Here is a 26911-nt window from a genome sequence, read left to right as displayed (position 1 = left end):
TCTTCATTTATAAAATGGGAGTTCCAGGGATGAGAGGATATATAGGAGATAACGCGGGTAAAGTGCTCAAAACAGTACCTCACACATAATTAAATATTAGCTGTTATTAATAATGATGATGATGATGGTAAAAATATCATTACCAACTTCAGCTTACAACTCTTGTTTAAAGTAATCCTATAATATATCAACTATTCACCCTTCTTGAGTAAGCTCACAGCAGGTAAATAAGTGTGTGCTTCCTTTGTGACAGAGGACTTGCAGGTCATCTGGGTCACCTCCCTGCTCTTCTAAAATCATTATGAAGTGCAAAGAATGTGAAAGCTGGATTGAATAGGTTCCTAGGAACAGTCCTAGAGGATATGCATTTTAGAAAGACCTATAATACCAGATTTTCTTGTCATTTGTTTCTCCTAGAAAAGGAACATAGGGGGAAATCTAGGTAATAAATCATTATAGCTAACTAAGGTTTTAAAAATTTTTGTCTGGTAACATATCATTCTATTGACATCACTTGGTGGGCTTAAAATAAAGATACTGAGCGGCCGGCCCAGTGGCCTAGTGGTTAAGTTCCCACACCCTGCTTCTGCGGCCCAGGGTTCACAGGTTCGGATCCCGGGCACGGACTTATGCACCACTTGTCAAGCCATGCTGTGGCGGCATCCCATGTAGAGCAGAGGAAGATGGGCACGGATGTTGGCCCAGGGCCAGTCTTCCTCAACAAAAAAAGAGGAGGATTGGAAACGGATGTTAGCTTAGGGCTAGTCTTCCTCACAAAATAAAAAATAAATAAAGATACTGAAATTAAGAGGAAGTTCAACTGAGAAGCAACTCTAATCAAGTGAATTACATTAATCTTCATTTTCTTCCTTTAAATATATTCACTGAGTATTTATTTTACACTGAGGCTAATGGGAAATGCAAAGGTGAGTAAGGCATACCTGAATCAAAAAGTTTACATCCTAATACAGACCTAGTATATCTCCTAATATCATGGGAGTCTTCTAAGAGTCAATTTTCGAAGACATTTAGTCTCAGAAACATTAATGTCAGCTCAGCATTTTAAGAGTATTAATCAGAAGCTGGCCCTGTGGCTTAGTGGTTAAGTGCTCGCACTCTGCTACTGGTGGCCTAGGTTCGGATCTCGGGCGTGCACCGACGCACCACTTCTCTGGCCATGCTGAGGCCGCGTCCCACATACAGCAACTAGAAGGATGTGCAACTATGACATACAACTATCTACTGGGGCTTTGGGGGAAAAAAAAAAAGGAGGAGGACTGGCAATAGATGTTAGCTCAGAGCCGGTCTTCCTCAGCAAAAAAGAGGAGGATTAGCATAGATGTTAGCTCAGAGCTGATCTTCCTCACAAAAAAAAAAAAAAAGAGAGAGTATTAATCAGAAAAAAAGTTACAGAATTAAAGGGGAGCATTTAAATTTCACTGGTAAAAATAGGAACTTCTTATATAACCACAAAGAGATGTATACAACCATACAATCACTTATAAATGAGAGTATTTGTTTTGTAACAGAATCATAGCATCACAGATCGCCAGAGCTGCAAATGGCCTCGGGGCAACACAACAAGAGTCTTCCCCACGAAAGTAAGGCAACGAGGCACCGGCAGAGGGGCAGGTGCTTTCAACTTCATATGGCATAGTTTTCCCCTACAAAAACAAGGGCTTCAGTGAACAGCCACACATTTAATGGGTGTTTTGGCACCAAAAGTCAAAGGGCAAAGCAACAAAAGTATACTGAAATACCCTCAAGAGAATCTTTTTCAGCAAAACGGATCTGCTCCATCACCTCTTATGAAGAAAAGAGTTATGGGCAAACACTTCTAAAGGCACAGACCAACTCCCTAACTTGATCTTTACAGAACAGAGGCCCCAAAACACCCCAACATGAGCAGATATCTTCCCTACTAGTACATTATGACTTCATACAATGAGGAATCTGGATGATTCACTCAACAAATATTTACTCAATACCTGTTCTGATAGGGAACTCCCACAGGACTGCCCTGGGAAACGTAACTTCCACCTCCTGTGACATGCACTTGAAGTCGTAGACTGTAAGTTCCACAAGGACAGAAGCCATAACACCACATCCCTTCTGGCAAGAAAGGATCTTAAACATGGCAGGAATTCAATAAATGTTGCTGTCTGACTTCCAAGGACTACACAATTTTGTTGTAGAGATAAGTCATATACGAGCATGTCATGTGTAAGTGTGATTATAAAGAAAGGATTGTCTTTTTTTTTATTAATACCGACACAAGAGCTTCTCTTCAATGTGCCCTTCAAAACTGTCACCCTGGGACACTATCAATTTATTCCAACACTATTTTTCAGAACCAAAAGAATATGTTTTAAATCACTTTAAGAGGAGTGAATTATCATTTGAAGGTAGATTTCGTTTCTAAGACAAAGATATTCCGAACACAGATGAAAACAAGTTATTTTTTCTGATCGGTTACACAAAGATCAAAGATTTTAAAATCTAATGTTGGCAGGTATTCAGAGAAATGGGCACTCTCATGTACTACAGGAGAGAATGAAAATTGGGACTTTTTAGAAGGTAATTTGGTAATATCTATCAAAGCGTAAAACATGAATACCCTTTGGACAACCCCACTTCCAGGATTCACTCTTAAGTGATGATGCAAAAATATTTATCTCAAGACTGTGTGTAATACTGAAAATCTGAAAGTAACCTAAACATCCATCAACAGTGCATAGGCCACGACACATACACACAAGGGAATACTACACAGTCATTAAAAATCCATGGTAGAGAATGGATAAACAAAATGCGGTAGATTCAGACAACGGAATGTTATTCAGCCTTAAAAAGGAAGGACATTCTGACACATGCTACAACATGGATGAACTTGGAGGACATTATGCTAAATGAAATAAGCTAGTAACAAAAGGAAAAATACTCTATGATTCCACTTATATGAGGTACCTAGAGTAGTCAAATTCATAGAGACAGAAAGAACAGCAGTTGCAAGGGGCGGGGGGAGGGGGAAATGGGAAGCAAGTGTTTAATGGGTATGTTTCAGTTTGGGAAGATGGAAAAGTTCTGGAGATGGATGGTGGCAATGGTTGTACAACAATGTGAATATACTTAATGCCACTGAACTGTAGACTTAAAATGGTTAAAATTGTAAATTTTATGTTATATATATTTTACAATTTTTAAAATTTAAATTTAAATTTTAAAAAATGTCTAGGAAATGCCAGATTAAACACAATTAAATAGGTTTTCTTCTTGCTGTTTAATTACAGCACTTCTCAAAGCTTTTAAATACTGTGAATCGCCAAGAGTGGGGAATCTGGTAATGCAATATATCCCAAATCCCAAACTTATTTGATCCCTAAACATTTTTTCCTCTAGGAACACTAAAACATATCCATGTATCACAGAGTTTCACAGAACATGGTTTAGAAGTGCTGCTCTACACTTTTACTACGTTGTTTCTTAGGGCCTCGAATGCCTTCCCTGGATGTCACCAATTCTTGACTCTCTGAGATAGTAGGTCCTTTTTATATACCTTTAGGCTACCGGATAAACAATAATCCCAGGCTCCGGGAAGTCTGTTCCCCTATGATGTCCTACTTTCACAAGTTCTCCCCCTTTTTTAAACTCCAGCTTCCTCAAAGCATAAAGATTTCTTTTACTAAAAATGGAAGCAATAGGGACAACCACACAGAGTGGGAGGAGAGTACCAGATGTCCCAAAATGACACTGCCATTTTTAATGTACTAAGTGGATCTCCTTTTATACTTCATTCATTCATTCATTCAACGAATATTCATTAGGTTCCTACTATGTGCTAAGTATGGTTCCAGGTGCAATGTGGATGATATTACCACTTTACATAATGTGTTTGTAATGTTCGTGTTCATTAATCTGTGTTCATTAATGACCACATAACCTGCCTGTGGTAACCTGGAACATGCCCTAAACAGGGGAATAAATTTTTAGTAGGTTTTAATGGGTATCAAGTCGCAATACAAGAATTTTTTTTTTTTTTAGTGAGGAAGATCAGCCCTGTGCTAACATCTGCCAATCCTCCTCTTTTTTTGCTGAGGAAGCCTGGCCCTGGGCTAACATCCGTGCCTCATCTTCCTCCACTTTATATGGGATGCCACCACAGCATGGCTTGCCAAGCAGTGCATCGGTGCACACCCGGGATCTGAACCGGCGAACCCCGGGCCACCACAGCAGAGCGCACGCACTTAACCACTTGGGCCACTGGGACGGCCCCAATACAACAATATTTTTAATAATAACTTTATACACATACACCCTCCAAACTTTATTTGCAATGGCTTATAGAAAAACATAAGGTACAACAAAGTAAAAAAGTAGATGAGAGGGGCCAGCCTGGTGGTGCAAACGGTTAAGTGCGCGCGCTCCACTACAGCGGCCCAAGGTTCGCTGGTTCGGATCCTGGGCGCACACCGACGCACTGCTTGTCAGGCCATGCTGTGCCAGTGTCCCATATAAAGTGGAGGAAGATGGGCATGGATGCTAGCCCAGGGCCAATCTTCCTCGGCTAAAAAAGAGGAGGATTGGCAGATGTTAGCTCAGGGTTGATCTTCCTCACACACACAAAAAAAAGTAGATGAGAAAAGTAGCAAAGAGGAAGTAACTTAGGATGAATCCATAAGCCAGTGCATGCCATAAGATTTTGTACATTTGCTACAGGTAGACTGCAGAATTCCAGAAGCAAAAAGTAATTATAATAGCTACTTTTAACTTATTACAAAAGCTGGACTTGTTCTTTCCTTTTTACATGGATTAATTCATATAATTCTCAAAATAACCCAAAAGATAGCTACTATTTTTTTTTTTCCCCCTCAAAGCCCCAGTAGATAGTTGTATGTTGTAGTTACACATCCTTCTAGTTGCTGTATGTGGGACGCGGCCTCAGCATGGCCAGAGAAGCAGTGCGTCGGTGCACGCCCAGGATCCGAACCCAGGCTGCCAGCAGCGGAGCACGCGCACTTAACCACTAAGCCACAGGGCCGGCCCCAGATAGGTACTATTTTTAATCCCTATTTTACAGACGAAAAAACTGAGGCACAAAAAGTTTAAGAAACCTGCCCAAAGCCAGATACCTAACAAGTAATAGAACCAAGAATCAAATCCAAGAGCTTGGGATCTTAACCACTGTACAGCCTCTCAAATCAAAGAGGAACAAAGAATTTTGATATAATAATAAATAAATTTAAAAAAAATAAAAATCATGTTTATTTTTTTTTTTGTGAGGAAGATCAGCCCTGAGCTAACATCCATGCTAATCCTCCTCTTTTTGCTGAGGAAGACTGGCCCTGAGCTAACATCTATTGCCAATCCTCTTCCTTTTTTTTCCCCAAAGCCCCAGTAGATAGTTGTATGTCATAGTTGCACATCCTTCTAGTTGCTGTATGTGGCACGCTGCCTCAACATGGCCAGACAAGCGGTGCGTCGGTGCGCACCCGGGATCCAAACCCGGGCCGCCAGTAGCGGAGCGTGTGCACTCAACCGCTAAGCCACGGGGCCAGCCCTAAATATGATTTTTAAAAATCCTGTTGTTGAGCTCTTTGGGTTCTGGGGCCTGAGAGAAATTTCTCCCATGGGTCTTTGTGAAAGATGTAAGGCAGTGAACATGTTATGCAGCAGACTAGACCCTCAGCCTCCCCTCCAACAGTGCAACAGTGATTTGTACAATAGCAAGAAATAAGCAGTGCACGTAATGATTGTTCAAAAACAAAAGTCACAAAATTTTACACATGAAAGGAACTTCCAAGATGGTCTACTTGTGGACTTGAAACCACAGAGGAAGGGTTTACTTTAAATTCCCAGTTAGGTCTAAATACCTAAATATCTAAGAATCCCTAGAGATTCATGCAACTTCAGCTACAAAGTCCACACCTGGAATTTTCTGTTTCTTTACATAACCCCACCATAAGCAAATGAGCCCTCCATACATTTCTTCACTCCCTAAGGACCCCAGATAGGCAGCAACATGACTTAAAATGCTCAAGCCTAGCCAAGGGTTAAAAGGCAATTCCCCTTCCTGGACTTTCAAAACACTCTATACACTCACTTCCCTCTGCCAGACAGACTTCGAGCCCCCTCACTTGCAATCTGTGAAAACTTGTCTGAATAAGCAACAGCCTGAGGCTCCTCAAAGGTCTGCAAACTCCCAATCAAAAATTACTGCTGCCCCATCAATGTGTCATATAAACGTTGGCATGTTAATTGTGTATTTATAAGATTGTTAATGGTTAGTTAATTTACCTCCTACACTATTATTGTACTTGAAATGATTTAACGTCTGCTGAGGGAGTTAACAACATGTAACAGCAGATGCGAGATTTTTTTTTACCTTTCCACACTGTACCCCGACTTCTTGCTATTGGCATTACGCAAGCTAAATCTGATTCCTATACAGGATTACTCAAGAGTGTTACAGAAGCACTCACATTTATTTTGCATAAGAAGGAATGATCATAAGTTAGAAAAACAAAAGCATTTTTATTACACACAAAGTCTTCCATTTATAAAAACCAACAGACCTTGTTTTTTACTAAGACCTCAACATTTTTTGACCTGGTTAAAGTTCAGAATTCATACCTCCTAGAATTTGAAAATAAGTGAATTGACCATTAAAATAAAACACACTTTCTTTTAAATCTCTTTTTCTAACAATCCAATTTAACTCTAAACTAAATCTTCATTTACTTTTTAGACTGGCAAAAACTGAATTTTTTTTTTCAGGGAATTAAAATCTTCTCAATGTGAATATGCCTAATTTCATTAAACAATAAATAGTGAGATCCTATATTTGGAGAGTTTAATCTTTCTTTTCACATTTTTATTTCTCTACTTTGACTGAAAGTATTTACTAGACTAAATTACTACAACAACAGAAAAGAAATGCTTGTATCTTCTCTTGAATAATATGGGATTCATTCACTAAACATCACTGAGAGCTAGGCACTGGGAATGCTACAAAAAATGACATGAACACTGGCCTGTACCCTCCAGAGGCTTACAAACTTCAGCAGACGTGCTATGTAGGGTACACACATAACAGTAACAGAAGGCAATACATACTAGCCACCAAATGAGACACTAGGACAACACATTTTCCAAGAGACAAGAAAGTTACACAAGGCTTCAGGAAGGAAGAAGGGTGCATTTAAGGATGGCTAGGCTTTCATCAGGCAGAAACACAAGGAGGACAGAAATAGATGACATCTACTGAGCTCTTACCATCAGCTGTACTTTTCAGGTAATAACATACTTCACTCTTACCCACCCCAAGAGGTAGGTATTAATATTATCCCCATTTTATGGATTAAAAAAAAAATTAAGGCCTTAAAGGAATCTTTAAAAGGTCACAGTCTTGCAGCTCTTTCATCAAGAGGTGGAGTCTATTTGCCCATCCCTTGAGTCTGGGCTCACATTGTGATTTGCTTTGACCAACAGAATATAGTGGAAGTAACAGGCGACTTCTGAACCACGGCCTCTGGAGACCTTGCAGCTTCTGCTGTTGCCTTTTTTAGAACACATTTGAAGCATGGGAAGAAGTTCGGGATGAAAGACCACACAGAGAGGCTCAGCTGTCTGTCATTCCAGCTATCTTGCTGAGGCCCCCTGATGAGTGACTGAGGGCCATCTGGGACCAGCCAGACCCCCCCACCAATCTACCAGGAGACCAGGTCCCCTCTTCTACCAAATGGCTCCTTTGGACAAAAGGACCCTGACCCTTAATTCATCTTTCCTTGTGAAAGAAAAAGAACCTCCATCTGAAATGTCTCTGAATCTTACCATCTGCCACGATCCAATTAAAGGGAGCCTGGTACAGTACAGTGCCTCTCAAACCTTGTCCACGGACGCACCTGAGAGCAGAGGAGAGTGACCATAAATCAAGGTATGAGAGAACCTAGGGGGAGCCACCCAAGTAACATGCTATAAAAAATTCATTTTTTGAATTCATTCATATTTTGTATCCTGTCCTATGATACACTGCACCTGTATTTGTTCTAATACAAAACAATGTTTTAGGGGCCAGCCGGTAGCATAGTGGTTAAGTTCACGCGCTTCGTTTCGGTGGCCCCGGTCCGTGGGCTTGGATCCCAAGGGTGGACCTACACCTCTCATCAAGCCACGCTGTGGTGGCATCCCACATACAAAATAGAGGAGGAATGCCATAGATGTTAGCTCAGGGCCAAACTTCCTCAAGCAAAAAGAGGAAGATTGGCACAGACGTTAGCTCAGGGCCAATCTTCCTCACCAAAAAAAAAAAGTTTTACCCTTGAACATATCGTTAAAATTGATACTCCAGGAAGATATGCTATGCTTACTTTGTGACTTCTAGTACTCCCTGGTACATACTGGGATTCTCATAACCCCAGTTTCATAGCAAGGTCTAATGGAAAAACATAGACTTTGGTGTCAGAAATATCTGATTTTGTGAAGATAAAATGGCAATTTATCAATGGATAACTCAAGATGTAAATTTTGCTCAGTAGATGTTTCTATGACAAATATGAAGAACAACTGTAATTACTGATAACACCAAACTACATAGAAAGTTCTAAGCACAAATTAGACTAAAATCTCTATTATTATGCAGCTGTTATAAAACAAGCAGTATTTTCAAAGTGTTTTGAAATAACGTTTACTAGCTAGCAATAGTGGTGAAACTTCAGACAACCTAATCACCCACCACCCTCAAAACTCTAAACCTGCCAGCATCTCTGGCTATTACAAGAAATCTGCTCAGGCCGGCCCCGTAGCTTAGCGGTTAAGTGCGCACGCTCCGCTACTGGCGGCCCGGGTTCGGATCCCGGGCGTGCACCGACGCACTGCTTGTCCGGCCATGCTGAGGTGGCGTCCCACATACAGCAACTAGAAGGATGTGCAACTATGACATACAACTATCTACTGGGGCTTTGGGGAAAAAAAGGAAGAGGATTGGCAATAGATGTTAGCTCAGAGCCGGTCTTCCTCAGCAAAGAGAGGAGGATTAGCATGGATGCTAGCTCAGGGCTGATCTTCCTCACAAAAAAAAAAAGAACTCTGCTAGTTTAGTGCAATGTAGCCCTAAATTATTTTTCCAATGGGTGTTGTCTCTCTGACATAATAGATGTGATTGACACTTATGATAATAAACAAATAATTTTAGGCTTTACTTTAAGATTTCAGGTAAAAATGTTTATAGTTTCACCTAAAGTGAAGAAATGAATAATGCCAAAGAAACTAGACTGCTTCTCAATGTGAAATTACCACCATAGGAGCACTCAACTGCCTACCAAATACTCATTCACTGATTTCATTCAACAAATATTTACAAAGCACTTACTATGTACCAGGCACCAGAAACAGTGCTGAGCAAAAAATTTAAAAAGACTTGGCCACTGCCTTCATGGAGCTGAAAGTGTATACTGTAGTCGAATTCTAAGATGGCTCTAGAAATCCCTGTCTCTTGGTATCCACGCCTTTGTTATGCCCTCCCCTTGAGTGTAACCTGACTTGGTTTTGGACAACACGGTACAGCAAAGGTGATGGGACAGTCACTCTCTTGATTACTTTCCATTACGTAAGATTCCATCCCAAGCAACAGAAGAGACAGATTCTAAGCCAGAGAGATTTTCCTGCCAGCCTTGAAGAAGCAAACAGCCATGTTATGAAACTACACATGGCAAGGACCTGAGAGCAGCCTCTAGAAGCTGAGAGTGGTCCCAGCCAACAGGTAGCAAAAAAATGTGAACCTCAATCATCCAGCCACAAGGAAAGGAATTCCACCAACAACCTGAGGGAGCTCGGAAAGAGATCTTTCCCTAGTCCAGCCTCCAGATGAGGCCAGAGACAGTTGACACCTTAATTTCATCCCTTTGAGACCCTCAGCAGAAAAACGCAGCTGAAGCCATGACTCCTGACCCACTGAGAGATAATAAATTTGTGTTATTCTAAGCCACTAAGTTTGTGGAAATTTGTTATGCAGCAATAGAAATGAAAATATATAGTGCAGAAAAACAGCCTAAACCCCTTCCTCTTCACATACAATATTTAAGGCTCTCTACAGCCCAGTTTCACTCACCCACCTCTTCTCCCCAGCATGAAGCTCCTAAGACTACTCTGAACACGGTCCAGCCTTTGGTAATGATACTCCCTTTGTCTGAGATGTGCCCTTCTCCTCCAATACAAACCTTCTTCTAAGTCCAACTAAAGTATCTCATACTCTGTGAACCGTTCTCCAATCTCCAGGGTCCAAAGTTGTTTTAAAAGAACTTTACTTCTACCTTTAATGCAGTTAGTTATATATGCATACCATGTTTAAGGAACTGACAATTTCAAATTTTTGATCCAATTCTAGATTCAGAAATGCAGTTCCTCTATTAAGGTATAAATCTCTCTCTCCCCTAATCATTTATAAAGCTGCTGAAGACAGTAATCCCTAGACCCCACCAAAAGTAATGCAGTGGTTCTCAACTGGAAGGCAATTCTGCTCCCCAGGGGACATCTGGCAATGTCTGGAGACATTTCTGGTTGTCACACTGGGGGTGGGTGCTATTAGCATCTAGTGGGTAGATGCCAGGGATGCTGCTAAACATCCTGCAATGCACAGGACAGCACCCACAACAAAGAATGATACCCCCTAACATGTCAATATCAATATGCTGAGGTTGAGAAACCCTGTAGTGATGTGTTGTGTAAAGTCACTACATTTGTGGTAACTTCCAACCCCCTTGGAACAGTTTTATTTATACCGAGACTAAACTATACAACTTTGCTGCTAAAATCTATGCTCAAACCTTCTAAGGTACTAAACAAAGTTCAACACCTAGTTATCAGTTTACTGAAATTTTAACCTAACCCAAGGAGAACCAAAGCCCAAATTACTACAATAAAGACAAGTTGCATTCCCTCCAACTTATCCCTTGATCTGAAGCCTCTCCACCCTTCTTCATCTCTGGCTACCTCTTACTCATTCTTCAAAATCCAGCTCAATGGTCAATTCTTCCAAGAAACCTGCCTAGTGAATCTCATAGACTAGGTTAGCTGCTCCCTTCTTTGTGGTCCCATCGCACTGCACTTTGTCACTAGTTCTACCAAATAATTAATCCAGTACATTGCCTGTTAGTAGGGGATGCTATATGTTTGTTGAATTTATTCATTCAATAAATATTTATTGAATGCCTAGTATGTGCCAGGAACTGTTCTAGATGAAGAGCATACAGCAGAGAACAAAGCAGACAGAAAGTCGTGTGTGCATGAAGTTCACATTCTAATGGAGGAGACAAACAAAACAGAGAAGTAAATTTTTGTTTGTTTGTTTTGTTTTTGTTTTTGTATATTCTTTTGTGTTTTGTGAGGAAGATCAGCCCTGAGCTAACATCCATGCCAACCTTCCTCTTTTTGCTGAGGAAGACTGGCCCTGAGCTAACATCTATTGGCAATCCTCCTCCTTTTTTTCCCAAAAGCCTCAGTAGATAGTTGTGTGTCATAGTTGCACATCCTTCTAGTTGCTGTACGTGGGACGCCGCCTCAGCATGGCTGGACAAGCAGTGCGTCAGTGCGCGCCTGGGATCCAAACCCGGGCTGCCAGCAGCGGAGCGTGCGCACTTAGCCGCTAAGCCATGGGGCCGGCCCCCCAGAGAAGTAAATTTTACAGTAAGTTAGAAGTGCTATGGAGAAAAACAGTGCAGGGAACAGAGATGGGGCATGCTAGGTGGTGGAGCCACGGTTGCGACTGTACATAAAGTATTCAAGGAATGCCTCACTGAGAAGGTGACGTTTGAGTTAACACTTGAAAGAGGTGAGAGAACAAGCCATGTGGACTTCTGAGTGAAGTACATCACCAAGCAGGGCAAGCACGCCTGGCATTGTTTGAGAAGGAGCAAGGAGTCGAGCAAGGCAGCAAGCAGTAGAGGATGAAGTCTGGAAGAGAGGGGTAAATCGTGTAGAGCCTTGCAGGCCATTCTAAGGACTCCGCTTTTACTCCACGTAAAATGGAGAACCACCAGAGGATTGTGAGCAGAGCAGTGATATGCTCTAACTGATATTTTAAAAGGATCTCTCTGGCTGCTATGTTAAGGACTGAATGAATGAATGAATGAACTCATCACACTGTTTTTTTAAATAATAATCTGCTTAAATGTTGGTTTTCTCTTCTAAACTCTACGCTCCTGAAGGACACTGACTGTCTTATCATCATTGTGCTGCCAGTTTCTAGTAGAATGTGGCTGGCATCCAACAAGAGCTCAGTATAGAATGAATAGATAAACAAAGGAATCTTTCTTGTTCCCAAAGTGTTGTGCTATGAATTTCTCAAAAGGGGCCCCTTATCCATGCTGCTGGTTCAGCAACTAGGTCTCCCACTACAGTCTAAGATTTACTTTCCTTTGATTGTCTCCTTGATGTCTGAAGTTTGCTTAAACAAGTAGAAGAATTCAATAGAGTTATGTTTCCACTTACGTGGCTCTCAGGTTAAGCACATCATCAATTAAGGGAAGCAACACAGTTTACTGCAAGCACCACTCAGGAATCCTGAATTCCAATTCCCTAATTACCAGGGACCTAATGACATGGCCTTGGACAAGTCACTTCCTTAAATCTCTTTAAACCTGTTTTACACATCAGTCCATTTTTTGAATCTTTTAAATGGGGAGGTTGAACTGGGAGAAGGGCCTTTTTAGCTCTCAAATCTATTCCAATCTCATGTGAGGAGCAGGAGGCTATGACTGGAGTTTACCCTAGAGTCCAACTAAAAAGTTTAGTGTTTTTGCTTCATACCATTTTCCCTTACGGGCCAGAAGGATCCCATTGTATGTTTTACTTATATCACTGTGCCATGGTTCAGACTCTAAGGACAGAGGTACAAGGAATTCCTTTTTTGACAAAGATTTTAATAGTATCAAGATTTGGGCAGCAAACCTTCTACAGAGTTAAACTATTGTTAAACTATTTGTTTTTTGGGGTTTTTTGTGAGGAAGATCAGCCCTGAGCTAACGTCCATGCCAACCCTCCTCTTTTTTGCTGAGGAAGACTGGCCCTGGGCTAACATCCGTGCCCATCTTCCTCCACTTTATGTGGGATGCCGCCACAGCATGGCCTGACAAGCGGTGCATCGGTGCACGCCCGGGATCCAAACCTGCGAACCCCAGGCCACCAGCAGCAGAGCGCGCGCACTTAACCGCTACACCATGGGGCCAGCCCCTGTGTTAACTGATTTGAATGGGCATTACTACCACCCATTCTTTTAATGCTATTAATGTATAGAAACTGATTCCTAGAACTACAAGAGTTAAAGTTAGTAAACACACCTGGAATTCTAGGTCATTGTCTCTAGCCTGCCTAGGGACTAGCTATGGGATGACTTCAAGCAAGTCAGGTGCCCCGACACTGTTTCCTCAGCAATGAAATATCCATAATCTACGTCCTACTTATCCATTACATAGGGACACTTACAAAAAGTTTAAAAAGCAGTATACAAATCCAAGATGCAATATTATTGACTTTTCCTGTTCTAGCCACATCTTTTTGGAAGGAAAATAATCTGTCAACTGTCAAACTCATTCATTCAACTCAATGAGTGGAGGACAGCAATGAAATAATCTAAACTAGCAGATAATCCCCAAACTATTTTTATGTGACTTTGAAAGGTGCTTTGTATTTTAATTTGAACGGAGTTTTCATAACCTCAATAAATGGTAACTGTTATTCTTAACAAAACTGCACTAACTTTGCCAGGTATTTTTTATAACCTAGACTATCTTTTTTGTTGTTGTTCTTAAACCATTGCCACGTGGATCCAACAGGAGGATAGAGCAGCAGGACCGGCTTCATTCTGCCTATAATGTTACACAGTTAGGGTGGTAGTGTTTCACAAAATACAATTTAAGCAGAATAATCAATTCTCTGGATTCCAGAAGGTTGCTTATTTATTTAGCAGGCACTTATGTCAGTTACAAAACTATGAGGTAGATTCTATTATTATTATTATTTGGGTTTTTTTGGTGAGGAAGATTGGCCCTGAGCTAACATCTGTGCCAATCTTTCTCTATGTTTTTTTTTTTTTTTTTTTTTTTTAAAGAAAGCAGTTTGCTTTCTAAAGATTTTATTTATTTTAATTTTTCCCCCCAAAGCCCCAGTGGATAGTTGTGTGTCGTAGCTGCACATCCTTCTAGTTGCTGTATGTGGGACTCGGCCTCAGGATGAACGGAGAAGTGGTGCCTCGATGCGCACCCGGGATCCGAACCCGGGCCGCCAGCATCGCAGCGCGCGCACTTAACCACCAAGCCACAGGGCCGGCCCTCTCTATGTTTTTGTATGTGGGATGCCACCTCAGCATGGCTTGATGAGTGGTGTGTAGGTCCGCGCCCAGGATCTGAACCCGTGAGCCCTGGGCCACTGAAGCGGAGTGCACGAACTTAACCACTATGCCACCAGGCCGGCCCAGATTCTATTATTATTCGTGTTTTACAAATCATTAAACTGAGGCACAGACTTACCCAAGGCCACATAACTAGCAAGAGGTAGAGCCAGGATAAAACGTAGGCAGGCTGGCTCCAGAATCCCTGCTCCAAACAATTACAACATGCTGCCTCAAATTTCCAGTTTCAGTCCATTTCACCACACTTTTCTTAATCCTCTTCCTCTCACTAGTCTAGATATGGGTATAAACAGACTTACCTATTCATTCGACAAGCATGAATACCTACTACATGCTAGAAGTTAGGCGTATAAGGTCATAAGTCACAGTCCCTATCTTCAAGAGGCTTACAGTCAAGCAAGGGAGAAAAGACAAGTACGTAAATGGTCACAATAAAGAATGAGAGCAATGCTAGAGGATTCTATAACAAAATACTATGGAAACACAGAGGAAAAATATCTAAATGAAACTGGATACTCAGACAAGGTTTCACAGAGATGACTCAGATCAAGATAATGATAGTGATCACTTTCAACTTAGTCACCTTAAGAACGGTGCTGGAAGGTGAGGGCGGGGGGCGGGGGGGGGGGGGGAGCTGGCAACTAAATAATCTATAATGCTGGCTCCTTGATCAAAAATACTTAAAATTTGTTCCAGATGTGTCCTATGGATTGCAGACTGACATCAGACACGCATGGGTTATTACAGAAGCAGGGAGAAGATAACTAACCTTTGAAGTGGGGGAAGTGGAAGGAATTCAAACTTCGGGAAAGGGTACGGAGGAGAGACTAAGAGCAAGAAATCAAGCATCAGACTGCCTGGGTTTGGGTTCACGTCTGGACTCAGCCACTCACTCACTGTGGGACCTAGAGAAAGCAACAACTTCTGTGCCTCCGTTTCCTCATATGTAAATGGGAATAATTTTGGTGCCTACATCATAGGACTGTTGTGAGGACTGAATGAATTCATATGTTATGTGCATGTAACAGCGCCTGGCCCACAGTAAAGCACTATACAAATGTTTACTATTATTATTGTTGCTATTATTCCCTGGTCTAAGATCAAAATTCAAAGATGAGAAGTTGGATGGTTGGAAGAAGGGTCAAGAAACAAACTCGTCTCTTCCAAGCAGAAGAGACAGCATGAGACAAGGCACTTAACCAAGAAACAGCAGAACATGTACTTAGTAACTAAAACTACACGGAGTTCAAAGTTGCTGATTAGATTAGCATTTCAGAGACACTGCTCTGGCAGTTGCACAGAAGATTAATCTGATGGACAAGACACAAGATTAGTTATGAAGCTGGGACTACAGCTCAGGGAAGAGATGATGAAATCTGAAGAAGGGCAGTGAAAGAAACATCTATGAATTTAAGAAATAGTTAAGAAATATTTAGGAGATAAAATTGGTAACTTGGTACCTGAGTACCAAGAACTCGGCAAGTGAGTAAATGTGGAGGGTTAAGGAGAAGAGGACAGTTTATGACACTAACAAACGAAAACTGTGAACTCAAAAGTAGAAACAGCTTAACAGGTAGAGGGGAAACGAGAAATTATGTTTCAGACACAACGAGCTTGAGATGTCTGTGGATTACCCAAATAGAGATCTACCATGATGCAAACCTGATAGCCCAGGAGAAAGGTCTGAGCAAATCTGGAAGACATCAACATATAAACGACAGATGAAGCCATGGATGTGAATGAGCTTATCCAGGGAGAATACATAAGAAGAGAAGAGCAGTAACCTAGAGACAAACCCCAAGGAATAGCAATAGAGGATAGGCTGAGAAAAAGAAACTCCAGAAGCTGTGAAAACCGAGTGAATCTTTGCCTAGATTCTAAAGTTAGGATCCATGCTGTGGAAATTCATAACTTTCTAAGCAGTTCCTTTCTTCACTGGCTTTTCCCTCTCCCCCTCTTTCCTAGTAAGAAGTTCCAACTACTGGATTATGAAGTCCTTGAGAGGAAAGGATTAGAAGCCTTATTTTGCTTCCTGTCACTAATGCCCGATATAAGGCCTGGTACATATATGCTTGTAGAATGAACCTGGTTGAACAGAGAAAAATGGAAAATTTCCCATTTATCAAGACAAAGGGCTCATGGAACTCCCAGAAGCCTAGGGTTGCTTCTAGCCCAGACCAGACCAACAGAGAGCCTGAAGAGAGCAGAAGCAGAAAGGGGGCAGACCTTATACACTGCTGGTGGGAATGCAAAATGGTGCAGCCACTTTTGAAAACAGTTTAGCAATTCCTCAAAATGTTAAACAGGATGACCTAGCAATCCACTTCAAGGTATATACCAACAGAATTGAAAACATATGTTCACATAAAAACTTGTACAGGAGTGTTCACAGCAGTATTATTCACAATAGCCAAAGAGTGGAAACACCCCAAATCTCCAACAACTGATGAATGGATAAGCAAAAAGTGGTATTTCCATACAACGGAATATTTGGCATTAAAAAGAAATGAAATACTCATCCATGCTACAACATGGATGAACCTTGAAAACATTATGTTAAGTGAAAGAAGCCAGTCACAAAAGGCCACATTTGTGTGATTCCATTTATATGATAGGCTCACAATAGGCAAATCCATAGAGACAGAAAAGTAGATAAACGGTTGCCAGGGGCTGGGGGAGGGAGAAATGAGGTGTGACTGCTAATGGGTATGGGGTTTCTTTTTGGGTGACAAAAATGTTTTAGAATTAGATAGTGATGATGGTTATACAACTTTGTGAATATACTAAAAACCATTAAATTGTACACTTCAAAAGGGTGAATTTATGGTATAGGAATTATGTATCTCAATTTAAAAGGGGTAGGTAGGGCCAGCCCCGTGGCTTAGCAGTTAAGTGCGTGCGCTCCGCTGCCGGCGGCCCGGGTTCGGATCCCGGGTGCGCACCGAGGCACCACTCCTCCAGCCATGCTGAGGCCGCGTCCCACATACAGCAACTAGAAGGATGTGCAGCTATGACAGACAACTATGTACTGGGGCTTTGGGGGAAAAATAAATAAATAAAAAATCTTAAAAAAAAAATAAATAAATAAAAAAAATAAATAAATAAAAGGGGTAGGTAGAAACACAGGAAGGCTAGAATCCATGCCATATCCAGATTTCTTCCAGTTCAGGTGATTCCAACAAGGATATCCAACACGGATACCAACAAATCACTTAATTGAACAGTATTGGCAACAGTAACCATAAAAATTTTTAAACAATTTGCAATAGAAGTTGATTATATCAAAGAGATGTCAAATTGCTCATGCAAAAATGGGAGTTTCCAAGTCTTTTCCCCTGGGGAAAGGAGGAGACCTTTCATACACGTTACTGATCCTAACCCTGTGGAGGTAGCTAATCCACATTTCTAGTTGAGGGAGATTAAATCCTCAGCGCCAGAAATCCCAAGAGAACTTCTGACTTAGCTGAAGCAAACACTCACGGGTGGAGCATCTTCTCCTGCCAAAGCGCCAGACAATGCTTTAACCCACACCACAGCTGGGCCTTAACACAATGCCTCTGTCAGCAACCTCCTGAGCTACCGGTCTTTGGGGAGACCTCCTCACTTTGGAATAAAGAAACTGAAGGTAATAAAACAAGAAAGGCAACACGGCGTGACAGAAAACACAAAGGCTTTGGAGAACTTGGGTGTGCTCCCAATTCCACCACCCAGCAGCTGAGAAAATTGGGAAAGACGATTTCTCCGGATCTCTCTGGATCTCATACCTCACAAAGCTGCTGTCACAATGTAGGGCCCAAAAGTGACACTCGAATATTAGTATTCTTCCCAACTCACCTCAAGGAAAACTAGTTACTAGTACTGTACATTTTTGAGTCATAATGGAAAATAACATTTACAGACCTCTTCTCTACGAGGGACTCAAACACAGATGCTCATGCTTAAAATCAGAAAACAAACAAAATGTCCAATAGAATCCCTGACTCCTTTCTTTCCATGAAGACTACAGCCATTTAATTACCAATCCTATGCATCCTCTTCTCTCTCTAGATTTCACTCACTTCTCTGTATCTCCATGACTTAATCAAGCCACCACCTCTCACATAGGCTATAGCAATTGTTTCTTAACTTGTCTTAAAATCTTTCAATGTCTTCCCAAGCTCTTTAATATAACCGAACCTTGCCTACACCTCCGCAGACCCACCCTCCATTTACTTCTTTCTACTCCAGCCATACTCAACTTTCGGTATTCTTCAAGCCTTTGAACATATACTCCTCCTGTCTAAAACAGTTTCTCCATCCTTCCACCTAGCTTAGACATGACTTTCTCCTTCACCCTTTGGATCCCAATTTAGACATCACCTGCACCAGGAGGGTTTGAGCTCATCAGGTCCAGCATAGGTACTCCTCCATTCCCACCTTTACTCTCACTACTATAACACTTCTCAAGCTAGGTTGTATTTCTCAAACTAGGCTGTACTTTCCATTACTAGACTGCAAGCCCCACGAGAGTAGGGTCAGTGTCTGTAGTTTTCATTGCTCAATTCCCAGACATACGCCTAGTGCCTAATATATATTCAACAAATAGTGACTGAATAAATGAATGATCACAATTAAGAAAAAAGCTTTAGGGGCCATCCCCGTGGCACAAGCGGTTAAGTGCGTGTGCTCCACTGCGGCGGCCTGGGGTTCCCCAGTTCGAATCCCGGGCACGCACCGACACACTGCCTGTGGAGCCATGCTGTGGTGGCGTCCCAGACAAAGTAGAAGAAGATGGACACGAATGTTAGCTCAGAGCCAGTCTTCCTCAGAAAAAAGAGGAGGATTGGTGTCAGATGTTAGCTCAGGGCTGATCTTCCTCACAAAAAAAAAAAAGAAAAAAGCTTTAAATAAAAGACTAAATGGAAGATTTTGCATATAATATTTTCTTCATATAAAAATATTTTTAAATGTTTAAAAATTTTAAAGAAAATTACAGGGCCGGCCCTGTGGCTTGGCGGTTAAGTGCGCGCGCTGCGATGCTGGCGGCCCGGGTTCGGATCCCGGGTGCGCATCGAGGCACCACTTCTCCGTTCATCCTGAGGCCGAGTCCCACATACAGCAACTAGAAGGATGTGCAGCTACGACACACAACTATCCACTGGGGCTTTGGGGGGAAAAAATAAAATAAATAAAATCTTTAAAAAAAAAAAAAAGAAAATTACAGATATCAGAAACAGTAATAAACACAATTCTTCCTAAGAGCTGTAGGGGGAAAGCCCTTAAGCACACACGTACTTTCTACAACTTGAACAGCTAAGACCAGATATAATCAAAAGGAGCTAAACTGCTACCTGTGGGAATGGTGCTCCTAACATTGTTCTAAAACTGTTAAGTTCCCTAACTAGAAAAAGCAGAAAAGGTATATATAATGCAAATTACAAACATTATAGTCAAATCAATGCACTGGAGTAAAAATAGATGGAAATCATTTTTTTCCAGCCTCTCCCCCCACAAAAAAAGAATGTTAGATACACTTGATAGAAATACCGCTTAGTACAAATAGCTCACCAAACCAAGCTTGCTGTGAAATACTTCAAATTCCATAAGCACTCAGGACTGCAAAGACTGTGGGAAGAGAATGTTCCAAGCACAGACTAATGGACAGAAGGTACAAATGAAATAAACCCTGACACGTGATGACTATCTATGGAAGTCCAAACTGAAGACTGAATGTATTTGTTCTGAAGTCATTAACCAAGCTTCAGTTTCTGAAATACGTTCAAAATACTTAACATATTTTATAAATCTCAAGTATAAATGATAGAGATTTGTTATTAAAGATAACTAAGTAATTTCCTTCACCTAGTTTAGGATATATAAATCTCTATCACATTTCAGACTTAGTTTTTGTATTTTGGATTTTATACCAACAAATTTAATTCTTATCATGTGTTTGTTGCCCATGCTAACAAGAATACAAGTTACACCAACTCATTTTTATTATCATTTTGGGGATGTGACCACCCTTTTAATTCTGTTCATATTTTAACTCAGCACTTTAATCTAGTGATCAAAGCTTCATTAGCTTGTAAACAAACTGTTTCTCAGGTAAACTGAATTGCCCCACATCAGGATCTTAAGCAAATAAATGAGTACAAAAAAGGCAGAGATTATAAATTAGGGCAGACAAATCTGTATCTAGCCCCACACCGGTAAAGAGCATTCTATCAATATAGTGAAATGCTAATCTCCTAATTAACAACCTAATTAGGTAATTATGGCTTTGCAGAGGGATGCCGAAATGAAATATGACAACATGGTCACCTCTTTATATGGCACCTGTGGGCCTTTTCAGCTGTCATTGAAAAGAGTGCAATATCAATTTGAGCAGATGACAAAGTGCTGTCATTTTTCATTCTGATAATATACAGAATGCTTTGGACAGAAGCAGTTTACAAAAAGAAACATCTTGCCTAGTATTTTCCTAATTTAAATATGCTCGAATACTTCGTTAAAATTTTTACATGCTTTTTTATATTGTATATAGGAGAATCACCATGCACATTAAAAAAATACCTAACTGGCCACCATGCTTAACTATACATGCTGAAACTACTGCAATTTCAATTATGAAGTATATGACAATTAGAAAAGAGTAAAAGGTACCACTTCATCACGACATTTTAATTTTTATACTTTTTTGAATACTGTTACCAGAAAAATTAAAATCCAAACTTTGATCTTTAATTTTTTCTTACCCAAAAAAAAAGTGAGATAGAAATTGACACTTATAAGGAATAAGACTCTTCTTCCATGATATCATCTTTTTTTTTTTTTTTTTTTTTTAAAGATTTTATTTATTCAGTTTTTTCCCCGCAAGGCCCCAGTAGATAGTTGTATGTCATAGGTTCACATCCTTCTAGTTGCTGTACGTGGGACTCGGCCTCGCGTTGGACGGAGAAGTGGTGCCTCGGGGCGCTCCCGGGATCCGAACCTGGGCCGCCAGCATCAGAGCGCGCGCACTTAACCGCTAAGCCACGGAGCCGGCCCCATGATATCATCTTAAATAGGATTTTCTGGGAGGAGAGGAATGCTAGACTGGGAACCTCAACATCACTTATGTCAAGATACACGAAACCATAGTTTAAGCGTAAAACAACCGAGGTGAAAACTAACTTGAAAATACGATCCATTTATATCTTCAGATCACCTACATTAGTGCAAAATTTTTTGGTCGAAACGACGTTCACTGGCTATACTCATATTTCTTAATACTAAGTTTAAACTAAAATGCTTTTTTTATTAAAAAATAATTTATGCTGCCTCAGAGAATATTTTGGAAAACAGAGAAAGACATAATCTCACCACTTAGTTCTTTTTTTTCTTTGCATATGTTTGACATAATTGGGATCATACTTCACATAGTCTTATATCCTTTTTCACTTCCTATTATATAATGAGCATATTAATATATCACTAAAATTCTTCTAAAACATCCAAAATGACTGAACAATATTTCCGTTCTATGGCTTTTCCATAATTTTTCTAACCTCTTTGTTGAATCCTAAAGTTGTTTTGCTATTATAAGTACTGCTGCAGTGAATATCTTTGAACATGAATATTTTTCTACATCTCTTGATTATTTCTTTAACAAAGATCCCTAGAAATGGAATTAAAAGCTCAAAAGGCATGCATGACTTATTCTTTTAAGGCTTGTGATAAATACTGCCAAAGTTCTTTCCAGAAAAGTTTTACCAATTTATATTCCCACTAGCAATTCATAAGTGACCATGTCACTATCAAACTGCCAGCAATGAGTGTTATTGGAGTTTTATTAAAACTTTAAACTTTATATCGTAAGATTATACCTGTAACCAAATACTCTCACAATATAATCAATAACAACTCTCTGCAGGCATTAAGTTTAAATGAGTAAGAAGGACCCGAGTTGATGACCATCCCCAAACAACAGTCAGTTCCAATATCCAAATCTAGAGCAGTGTGGAACAGTGTCAAAAGCAGTGCATTCAGAGTAAAAAAAACAAAGGCTCAAATCCTAGCTTTGCCATTATTGGTCTCTCTCTACCATGAATCATTTTATTTCTCTGAGCTTCACTTTTAGCACTTGTAAGATGGGGATGAGGAGAACACAATATCTACCTTGTTCTAACAACTTCAACGGGTAGTCATGGGTACAAAAAAACGTAATAAAATCAATTGGAAGTGTTTATTGTTATTTAACAGATCAACTCATTTAATAGCCTAAAAATAGCATACTGAAACCCTTTTCTCAACAGTGCACTATCAGTAGGTGCGCTAAGTAATTCACACAGAACAACTAAAAATTAACAAGATTAATTTCATGATCCAGACATGAAAATGAGTCTCACTCCTTCACAACCACTCCACAGAATCATTTATTACATGATACTAATATGTGAATGTCTTGTGACCCTGAATGCTGGTACCTGCATCTCTTCAGAAGCATCATGGTACAAGGTACTTACATAAATTGTCGCACTTAATCCTCACAAGTACTGTATGAAATTGGCAGTATTGTCCTCATTTTGCAGACTGTCCCGGTCACACAGTTAATAACTGACAGAGCCAAGATTCGAATCCAGCTGGGTGTGACTCCAAAGCCCCACCTCACGGTGCTTCAAGATTCAAGTCTGCACCTCACTTCTTCTTTGTTAGTCTCCTTTATGTCAGCAACTAAAGTTCAGATCAAAAATTTACTTTGTTTTAAAAAGAAAACCATTCCTTCAAACAATTTCCTACCAATTTCTCTGCTGAAACAGTACTTATTTATAATACAGTACCTTAAAATGAGTCCATAGGGAACTAAAATATGTTTTTCTTTAAGTTTTACACGTTCAGTCCATTTTGTCTGCATCAAATAAAAGCATATTCATAAAAATATAGTCAAGTATAGGATATGAATCTAACACTGCATATATTTAGGGGTAAATGTGATATAATATTCAATTTATTTCACAAATGACTACTATAATTTAATTCTAACAGTTACTTTAATACCTTCTTGTTGTTTCCAGAATTTAAGTTTTGTTTTTTAAGTGGTTTCTCCCATTTTTCCTCAATTTCAATTACTTACAACTGTTTTCTTCTTTGGGTTCAAATTTTGTGTTTCCTATATTAAAACTACCTCCCCAATATTTCTAGACTGCTGCCAACTAGAGTTAATAAATTTTGAATGACTGCTCAGGATTTATTTTCTTCGTTTTTATATTCTATGTTATTTCCTTATACAATAGAGTATGAATGAAAACAAGTATCTGCAAGACCAATATTTCTTCAATTTTCACCTTGTGGAAGCTGGGTATTAAAATAAAAATAAATTAAACTCTCGGGCTGAGAACTCCCTGACCATATTTCCCTTACTATGCTGGGTGTCTCTATGCCCCCTTTCAATCTTGTGTGTATATAGTCAACAAAGCACTGTACGCATTTGGGGAGCACCTGGCCTGTCAAGGTCCTTTCCCAGAAGAAATAATGAACAAAGAACAGAGGGAAGAGCTGAGCAGTGGCTCCCTACCTGCCATCAAGAGAGGAGAAGCAGTATTTTAGATCTGAACCATTCTCCACTGGGGTCTGCCAGTAATCAGTTGTGTGACTTTAGCATGTCAATTAGAATCAGAAAGCTCGGTATCCTAAAAAGACCTCAGCAAGACTTGAATTGAGCTCCTCACTATCATCCAGATGGGAAAAAAGATACACAAATTTCTAAGTGACTTGACCAAAATCAAAAGGCTGCTAGAGGGGCCAGCCCAGTGGCACAAGCAGTTAAGTGCTCGCGCTCCGCCGCGGTGGCCCCAGGTTCAGCGGTTCGGATCCTGGTCCTGGGCGCGCACCGATGCACCGCTTGTCAAGCCATGCTGTGGCGGCCTCCCATATAAAGTGGAGAAAGATGGGCGTGGATGTTAGCCCAGGGCCAGTCTTCCTCAGCAAATAGAGGAGGATTGGCAGATGTTAGCTCAGGGCCGATCTTCCTCACAAAAAAAAAAACAATGCTGCTAGTGACACAGTTGCATTCAGAATTCAAGTCTCTCTCAATCTAGTATATTTTCCACTACACTGTAATTCACTGGGCGCCAATTTGTTCATCTTAAGAGGTTATAATTACCCTCCTTGTTCATTTCATGGTATTGTAGAGAGGACCAAAAGAGACAGGTGATCTGGTAGCATTTAAAGTGCTAAGAGCACAAAACAAAAGTACTACACGGTCCTCTCACCCCAACCCCATGCCTCCTGCAATTCAGCCTGATGATATAACAAAAGCATTCACCCTGCCACCTCTCCAAAGATATTAGTATGAGTCGATTACAGCACCACCTCACTCTGGCTATTTACCAGTAGACTTCAGATCAATAATCACAACGCGTTTTCTATCTCTTGCTTTGAACAGTGGGTACCAAAATTTCAGTGATCAGGTAGATCCGAGTTCACAATCAGGCAGCCTAGGACTGTACACAGCCTACAAATGTGTTTTAGTCTACACAAAAATTTTTTAAATGGCAAATTTTTCAACTAAATACATTAAAATCCAGATTTCCAGCATCTCTTTGAAAACAATCAGAGGATCCAGGGACACTGGGCCCACTTCCTCACACAGCAACAAACTGGAGCAGAGCAGCGACTGCTGCCTTCAGACTGGTCACACGCCCGCCAGTTCACCAGGGTCTGCCCTACTCTTTACATTATATCACGGGCATTTGAGTTGGAGACCCCTGACGTACATGCTCAAAAGAGAATTAGGTTAGTAAATATTTGTTGACTCTTTTTTGGCCAATTTTTCCTGGCAGCATCACTCACTAGTGTATGACTCTGGAGTAACACACTTAACCACTAAGCCTTAGTCTATTCATGTGTTAAATAGGTTAATACCACCTATCTCACAGAATCATGAAGATTGAAGGAAATAAGGTATACAAAAACACTTAACAATGACTATAAGTGCTCAATTATTTTAAATTTAACATAAGCTGAAATGTGCTAACTTTTGAGTCAAAACTTCTCAAAAACTTCAAATTCAGAGAAAACACAAGTCAGGGCACCTCTAATGGGGAAAAATGTAAAGTGGCAGAATTCCTTGTCATATAATAATTTGGTATCTACTGCTGTGTCCTTAACAATAAGGCCTATACATCAGAATGAAAGATTTCCAGCAAATTCTCTTAGCCTGAAGTATATATAAATCCACTAAACTGCAACAGCTTCTAAAGTCTTCAGGTATGAACCAACAAGCAAAACAAACGCCCCACTAAAAAAAAGAAATGCACTTAACGTGACAGATGAGGCGATGAGCTCCTTGAGCGCAGAGGCCACGGTCATTCCTCATTATCCCTACAGCCTAGCACAGTGACCGGCACACTGAAGTCACTGCTCAAGGGTTAGCTCCTCTCAGAAGCCTCTCCAGAGGGTCCCCATCCACAGCACATAGCAGAAACAACACGGTGTAGTAATGAAGAGTGGAGATGCCAAAGTCTAGCAGATAATCCCCTCCACTGACAGCTCCAATACCTGCAAGGAATTTATTTAACCGCTCTGTGCTCTAGTGCCCTCATCTGTAAAATCAGGATGCTAATAACACCTTCCTGTACAGGAATAAATGAGATAATGCATTTAACATGATGCTGGCACACAGTAAGTGCTCGTTAACCACCATTATCAGTGTTCCCTCCTTCGTGCTCCATGGTACCCCATGGGGACTGCTATCTTAGTACCTACAGTACTTCACTACCGTTCATCTGCACACAAATTCGTCTCCCCCACTGGAATGTCAACAACCTCAGGGTGGGGACCTTGTTTTCTTCCTCTTTGCATCCCAAGGGTCTAACATTTGCCCTGGTACTGCTGAATGAATCACAGATCCTCAAAGTGTTTATTAACTGGAAAAGTTATGAGCAGAAACTAGAATTTGCCCCTCTTGCCTGACACTCAAGCCCTCACTGACTCTGACCCCTAGTGACCCTCCAACTTCACCTCCTGGTGTCCCCACTAAAAGAAGCAATGGTTTGCTGGATTCAGGCTGTCTACTCACCACTCTAATGTCATGCCACGGGCCTCACACCTTCACATCTTACAGCTATCACTTCAGCGGGCCTTGCCATCTATCAGGCCCTGTATCTACATTAGCTCATTAAATATTCACAACACTCCATGAGATCAATATTATCCTCCTACCCCAATCCATACTTGAGGAAAATAATGCTTAGAATTAAGAACCTTGCCAAAGGTCACATATCTCGTAAGAGAAGGGACCAGGAATTGAATCCAGAGCCCATACTTCTCTACAGAATGTCTTCCTCGCTCATATTCAAAGTTGAGCTGACCCACCTACCACCTTCTTGCCTTGGAAGTTCACAGTCTTCTCTACATTTAAAAGACTATCTGTACCATTTATTTTGACATTCATATTTTTTATCTTGTCTAGTTGTTTCAATATGTACTTGCACATAGAGAGCTATGGTGTGAGAAAGAAGGCAAACACATAACGGAAAAAGCACAGAT

At 40.6% G+C, this 26911-nt stretch overlaps 1 protein-coding gene across 9 annotated transcripts in view; it reads right to left on the bottom strand.

Moving 5' to 3' along the window:
* The window catches only part of MAPKAP1 (MAPK associated protein 1), a 267319-nt gene that overhangs the window by 208812 nt on the left and 31596 nt on the right, over window positions 1-26911 (bottom strand). For 3 of the 9 annotated variants that reach the window (XM_087419089.1, XM_087419088.1, XM_087419082.1), the window contains exons 2-3: window positions 22888-23095; window positions 7831-7901 (exon numbers count right to left, since the gene is read on the bottom strand). The exons of 2 other annotated variants lie outside the window; for them this stretch is intronic. The gene's annotated coding sequence lies outside the window, so the exon portion shown is untranslated. Of the gene's footprint in view, window positions 1-7830; window positions 7902-22887; window positions 23096-23202; window positions 23271-26911 lie in introns of all 9 variants that reach the window. 4 more of the 9 variants (XM_087419086.1, XM_087419085.1, XM_087419084.1 and 1 more) reach the window with 3 other exon arrangements.

Source organism: Ceratotherium simum, chromosome 29, assembly GCF_057802395.1.
Source record: "Ceratotherium simum simum isolate JZ-2026a chromosome 29, ASM5780239v1, whole genome shotgun sequence".
Classification (NCBI taxonomy): Eukaryota; Metazoa; Chordata; class Mammalia; order Perissodactyla; family Rhinocerotidae; genus Ceratotherium; species Ceratotherium simum.
This window is presented reverse-complemented; position numbering and strand designations above follow the sequence as displayed.